Consider the following 6716-nt stretch of genomic DNA (forward strand, 5'->3'; position numbering starts at 1 on the left):
GCCGGAGGTAAACAGAATGGGGCCCAGAGAGCATTTCTTTAGTCTTTTTGAATACATTTTATTATGGGTGATCTAACACCAGTATTGCTGAAGACAGCTCTGGACTGCCTAATAAAAGGTTTATGTGAGGTCTGTTTGCGTATATAAATTAGGATGGCATCTTTATAAACAGAAGGTAGTGGAAAAATGAGTTTTGTTCATTAAAGTTATGAGGGCCTTCATAACTTTGTTGAAGCTTGACAAAAATGCCATTGGCATTCCATTTTTAATTTGTCACTATGTCATTTAAATCAAACTGTTGGTCCTAAACATTTGATTCCAAAATATCTCTTAGAGCTGATTCAGGAGAGCAATAGGAGCAGGTAGTCCCCTAAAGCACCATTCGATGCCATCGTACTTTGTGAGAAGCAAATCCCTTTCCCTTCTTCAAGAACATGATAGGTGCGGGATTATTTGAGGAGCTTCTTGTCTCCATGTGTAAGTCTGTGGGTGATGTTGGACACAGGGGCCATGGTTTTAGAGGCAGATTCCGAAAGCAATTCACCAGGGGCTTCCCAGGAGCCAGTTGATTTTCACAGTTAAATTCATGACACGGAGACAACTGCCAGACTTCTGATCGAGAAAACGATCCTCAGGGCTGGCAGGTGGCGCGGTGGTTAAGGGTGCTGGATTCCCACATGGCCAACCACAGTCTGAGTCCCAGACATGATGGCTTGGTTTCTCACTCTCTCTCTCTCTCTCTCTCCTTTTCTGGTCAAATTAAAATAAATAAATAAAGTTAAATATATATATTTTTAAAAGTTTTTTTTTAAAAAAAAAAACCAATTCTCAGTATGCTGAGAGCTGGGGTGGCAAATAAAATGGAATTTTAATAGGTTGTGCTCAGTAATTACTACTTAAAGGATGCAATTTTTCAACAGAAATGGCCGAGTCAGTGGGCCAAGGAATAAGGAGTGCTGGTCACAAGAATCTCAGGTCTTGATAGCTTCTGTGAGTGAGATCCTGATTCCCGAAACTGCGTAACACTTTGTAGTGTGTTACCGTTTTAATCTAAAGACAGGAACCCACAACTCAGAGATTCACTGAGACATAGAAAATTATCTCCGGATCCCAAGATTCAGATTGGGCACAGAAAAATGCCCTGTAGCTGTTCCCTCCTTACCACCATCACCTTCCCAGTCAGACAGTCAAGTGCCCACGTTGCAGGTGGTGAGCCAGCAGGCTGGGTACCCTCGATCAACACAACTTGACCCCACAAATCACCAGCATAATACCTGTCCTGGGAGCAAGAACTTCCAGATGCTCTGGTTTGGCAGAGATGACGGAAGTAGAAAGTATGTGTGGGTAAGATCTCACACGTGAGCACGTTCTTGTGATTAAAGCTATCGTCATGGAATGTGCGCCTCTCACCCGGGACGCCAGGACACATGCTCACCTAACGTGGACAGGGATGGATGGCCCACGAGCTAGTGTCCCGATGCTAGTCCTCATGAACTGGACAACTGGCTCTACAGCCCCTGAAGTTATCTTCAGTGTGTGTCTCATTGTAAGCCCAAAGTCCTCAAGAAGATCTCACAGTGTCGTTAAAGAACTCTGTCACTTGTTAAAAATAAGGAAGACTTTATTCAAGATTATCACAATAGAGGAAGTTAACTTATGTTCAAGTACAGCGAAGAGAGCTAAGGATTTATAGTCCAAGAACAGAGTGATGGGGTCAGTGGATGGATAATTACTAAGAGGAGACAGCAGGGGGTAGGGAGAGTCCTTACTACGCTGATCTAACAGAAGTCCTGCTAAAGGCAGGCCCAGGAGTTAGGTGTTAAGAGTGGAGACTAAGGACTTTGATCAGATATCGGGGGTATGGGAAATTCTCTCTAAACTGATTTAGCAGGATTCTCTGCTTAGGGCAGGCCAAAGACAGGGTCAAGGATGAGGCCTAATTGAGAAGAGGGCTTGAAGGAGCCTAATACATCTGGTCAAAGAGGGAGTCTTCGTCAATGTCCAGCTAAAATGAACATTTTGGCGTTGAGAGAAAGATTACTGACTTTTTCTTTTCTTTTTTCTTTTTTGGAGAGGTTTATGCTATAGGGCGCGTGTGCTCACCAGAAAGACAGAGAGAAACAGACAGAAAGCGAGAACTCACCCCCCCACCACCATCCCCAGGGAGGATGGCCACTCCGCAATCCCTTCTCCTCCATTCTCCTCTCAGGATCTTGGGCACGCACGCACATGCGCCCGGCGTGTGTTTTAAGCCACCGGGTCCGGGACGCAAATCGTGGTCGACCACGTGGGAGTCCAGTGACATAGCCATTACACTAACTGCTGGTCCCAAAGATTACTGACTTTGAAAACTAAGAGCTCTGGGTAATATTTTGAAAGCTGCCACATAGTTCATGTAAAATGTGCTCCAATTCCTGGACCAGCAGGTGACGTGGCCGTTAAGGCAGTTAGATACTGCACTCGGTGGCTAAAACATGCCAGGCGTGAATGCCCAAAATCTGGAGGAGAATAGAGGAAAGAGTCATGTTGCCATCCCCAGGGATACATAGTCTCATCTCCCTCTCTCTCTCTCTCTCCCTCTCTCCTCTCTCATGAGCACATGCACCTTATAATAAAGCATTTTAATCTATATGCAATTTCCAAGAAATACACAAAACCGAAAGTTTCAGAAATGTTTCTATGTGTGTTTATTAGAAGTGAAATAAAAATGCTCGTTGGTTTATTTTCAGAACTCTCCTTAACTATAATATGGAACCAATGTGAACCTCTAAGATCAAAGCCTCTTTGTTGCCGGTGGTAGGAAAGGAGCTCTGCGTCGAAGTCCAGCTTGCTTCTACTCACCAAGGTCCCTGTAGTGGTGTGGTGTAAAATCAATTACATGACATTTGTGCTCTGCGTGTTTTGAAAATGTGTTGTTCTTTAAGTGTCACGTTATTTGCAAATGTATTTTTAAGTAATCCTATAATAGAGAAAAGCCCCTCTACATTTTCACTCTTCCAGATAGAAGAATTTAATGTAGAAAAGTAAATACCTTGATTGACTTTTTTCATATTAAACTAAAAGTGAATTGTAGAGAGCAGAAGCAAGTCTTTATGTAACATTTATTAAACCTAGTGAGATTACAAAGCACACTACCAGACTTAGCTAAACTCTGAAAGATTATTTGTAAAGTCAAAGAACTGGTTCTCTGTGGGAATAGTATTAGTCACTATCAAGTTTAACTGATAATAAACTGATACTCATTTAACTGACACTTGTTCAGAAGGGCATTGAAAAGAACAATAGGAAAAAGCTTTGTAAAATTGTTCAGTTTAGTAATTCAGTATCTACATGTTGTCCTTCTCTTTTGGAACTGAGATTGATGGATTTTCATTATTATTATTATTATCATCATCATCTTCATTAGCATCTAATCATGTCTCTCTTTTTTTGCAAAGGTTTGTTTATTTTCAGAATTTTTATCAGCTTCTAATATTTCTAAAAATTATGAATATTTTGACTATCTACTTGATAACCCAAATGATATAAAACAAAATGAAATAGTACTATTATGTATTTAATCAGATTTTTATTCATAATCCAAAAATCATTGTACCATTTCAAAAACTGTTTATATTGGTAGGCTACTGCTTCAGTGGAAAAAAAAAGTCAAGTCCTTGAATTTCCATAGTTTAGTTTAACTCTATTTATGTAATTCTGTAACATACACAGCCATTACAGACCCTAGAGACAGATTCAAAAATGGTTACTTTGTCACATTCTCGGTACCTCTCAGTGGTACATAGAGTCATTCTAAAGCAAAACTCATATATACACTTCATCAGCATAACAATTTAGTCTTGCAAATGTGAGACCTCAAAGTTGGGACCTAGGTAAAGGATATTTTATCCCACTTTGTCTACCTTCCTTCTCTGTATTTCTGTAAGCAACTCTAGAGTTCGTAGTATGAACACTGGCTACAAGTTATAACAAATCAAACACAGTGTGTAATGTACTACTTCAAGTAGGATTCCTTTTATAACTTGATATTAAAAAATGTCAGGCCAGCAGGTGGCATGGTGGTTGAGGTGCTAGATTCCACATGGCCAACTACTCAGTTTGAATCCCAGGCCAGCAGCTTAAAAAACATGTTGGGAGCATGTGCACATGTGCCCAAAATCCTGAGAGGAGAATGCAAGAGAAGGGATTGTGGTGTGGCCATCCCCTCTGGGGAGGGAGGTGTGATTTCTCACTTTCTTTCTCTTTCTCTGTCTGTCTCCATTTCTCTTTGGTGAGAGCATATGCGCTATGGTGGAAAATAAAAATGATGTTGAGATCTGGCTTCTACATCTAGTTACAGAGACCCACTCCCTTAATTACGAAAAATCTCCTTATTGGAAATGGTTACTATCATTGAGCTAAAGTTTACCATCACATAAGTTATATCTATCAATGAAACTAGAATGAAACAGAAATTTTTAAAAATTTTGCCAGAGACAAACAGACAAAGGGGGAGAAAGCACCCCCTCTCCAATGGGGCATGGTCACATCACAATCCCATCTCCTCCATCTTTCCATCCTTTTGGGATTTGGTGGACACACACATACACACACACACACACACACACACACACACACACAGGCATGTTTTCCAATGCCAGGGTTCAGATTTGAACTGCACAGTTGGCCAAGTGAGATCCAGTTTTCTTAACTACTGGGTCACAGGGCAGAAAAAATATTTTTAAAAATATTTTAAACGGCCCTGATATACCTGTCACCAGAACTATTTATTATCATCAGAACTATTGAAAATGCTTTATGAGAATGGTCCACATGGCTGTGAAGGTTAAATAAAATAATATATTTATAAGTATGAAAGTGGTGGGGCTGGAAGGTGGCGTGGTGGTTAAGGACACTTGATTCCCATGTGGCTGATTATGTCTCGAATCCCGAACCTGGCGGCTTGATTTCTCACTCCCTCCCCACCTTGCTTTCTCACTCTGTCCCTCTCTGGTCAAATTAATATGAAATGAATGAGTAAATAAATGAAGTTAAATAAAATAATTCTTAAAAAATAAAGAAAATGGCATTACTCAGTGAGATCACTAAGGGAAGTCCTACTTAGAATGAAGGAACAGACTGTATATCCCTAGTATTATATCAATACTCTTTGCTTAATTAAAAATAATTCTTAAATGATTTGAAAAACATATTTACTGAAAAAATCACACTGGAAACTTTAATATTCAAAACAAAACTGTGTATACACACTGAACTCTAGTCAAGAAATGTGTTTGTTGCAGGAGAACAGGTCAACAATTAAAATACTTTGCATGTGTGCAAATAAGTAAAGCGAGATGGAGAATGGGAGCTAAATTTCCCACTACTGGACAGAAGAGTCAGAGATGAAGGAGGAACGCCTGGAAGGACCCCAGGGTAATGTGCATGTGGGGAATCTGTACTGTTTTAGCAATTTGTCTATTCGTTTAAAATTATTTGTAATTTTTTAAAAAAAAATTAAATAATCTCTCAGAGAGCACTTATAGAATGAAATTAGATGAATAGGAAACTCCTAAGTTTTAGAAGTGGACAGAGGAATAACTCCTGTTTTGGGTTTTTTTTTTTTTTTTTTTTGGTTTTTTTTTGAGGGGGAGGGGGAGCTTTTTGCTATAGGGTATGTGCACTTGCCAGAAAGACAGAGACAGAGAGACAGAAAGCAAGAAAAGCAAGAAATCAACCCCCCCCCCCAGGGGGATTGGCCACGCTGCAATCCCTTCTCCTCCATTCGCCTCTTGGGATCTTGGGCATGCACGCACACACACGGGTGTGAGTTTAAAGCCACTGGATCCGGGACTTGAACCGCAGTCGACTACATGGGAGTCCAGAGAGATAGCCATTACGCTAACTGCTGGTCCTGACAACTCCTGTTTTGATGATACACGTTGGCTTTCATCATTTAGCTGTGCTGCAAAGTTGCTTCCTATTTCCAAGTGTGTGGAACAGATGGCGTGTGCCACACAGGGGAGGACAAAGTGATTGACCTTCAAGGGCATGGTAAAGCTTTATGACTTCATTACTCCATCTGTAAGAACCAAATAAAGAGAGTAGCTGTGAAGGAGCTAGGAAAATGCAAGGTATATAGGAAGCAAAGTAAACAAGGGAGGTCGAATAGCAGTTTGAATGCAAACCTAAATGTGTTGCATACCTGGCCAGGAGAGGATGTACCACACAGGTATGAGTTGGCAGGGTTTTCAAAGCATAAATGCAGAATTGGAGGGGTTACATATAGCACAAAAAGGTATAGAAGAAAAACCAAATAGTGTAAGCTGTGGATGTGGCATATGAGGTAGGTCATAAACTCTGACCTGCTACTGTTCACCTTTAGAGTTTACATCATCAATGTGAAGAAACCTGGTTTCAAACAAGTCTATGATGAAGGGAGAACATTTTTCTAAGTTCATGCATGTATACACTTGCTCAAAGATTTTCAAGATTTTAGATTAATAGGTATCATTATCCTGTAGTCTTATTTAGAAGGAATGAAGCCAGGTGATTCCTAGGTGTACCTTTCATAACTAAAATTTAAGGAAAAATAGTATTAATTATAACAAATACTTGATACAAATTTACAAGATTTGCATCTTTTTTTTTTTGAGAGGTTTTTGCTATAAGGCTCGTGCGCTTGCCAGAAAGACAGAGACAGACGGAGAGACAGAAAGCCAGAAGGCACACCCCCC

The 6716-nt window shown here is 40.2% G+C and overlaps 1 protein-coding gene across 4 annotated transcripts in view; it reads left to right on the forward strand.

Annotated features, from left to right (window-relative positions):
- CCDC7 (coiled-coil domain containing 7) overlaps positions 1–2942 on the forward strand; it is a 329121-nt gene extending 326179 nt beyond the window's left edge. For 3 of the 4 annotated variants that reach the window (XM_006158284.3, XM_027775620.1, XM_027775621.1), the window contains exon 36: positions 2730–2942. The gene's annotated coding sequence lies outside the window, so the exon portion shown is untranslated. The remainder of the gene's footprint in view (positions 1–2729) is intronic. The other variant, XM_027775622.1, reaches the window with a different exon arrangement.
- Positions 2943–6716: the final 3774 nt, after the last annotated feature.

Source organism: Tupaia chinensis, unplaced genomic scaffold, assembly GCF_000334495.1.
Source record: "Tupaia chinensis unplaced genomic scaffold, TupChi_1.0 Scaffold000578_2, whole genome shotgun sequence".
Classification (NCBI taxonomy): Eukaryota; Metazoa; Chordata; class Mammalia; order Scandentia; family Tupaiidae; genus Tupaia; species Tupaia belangeri.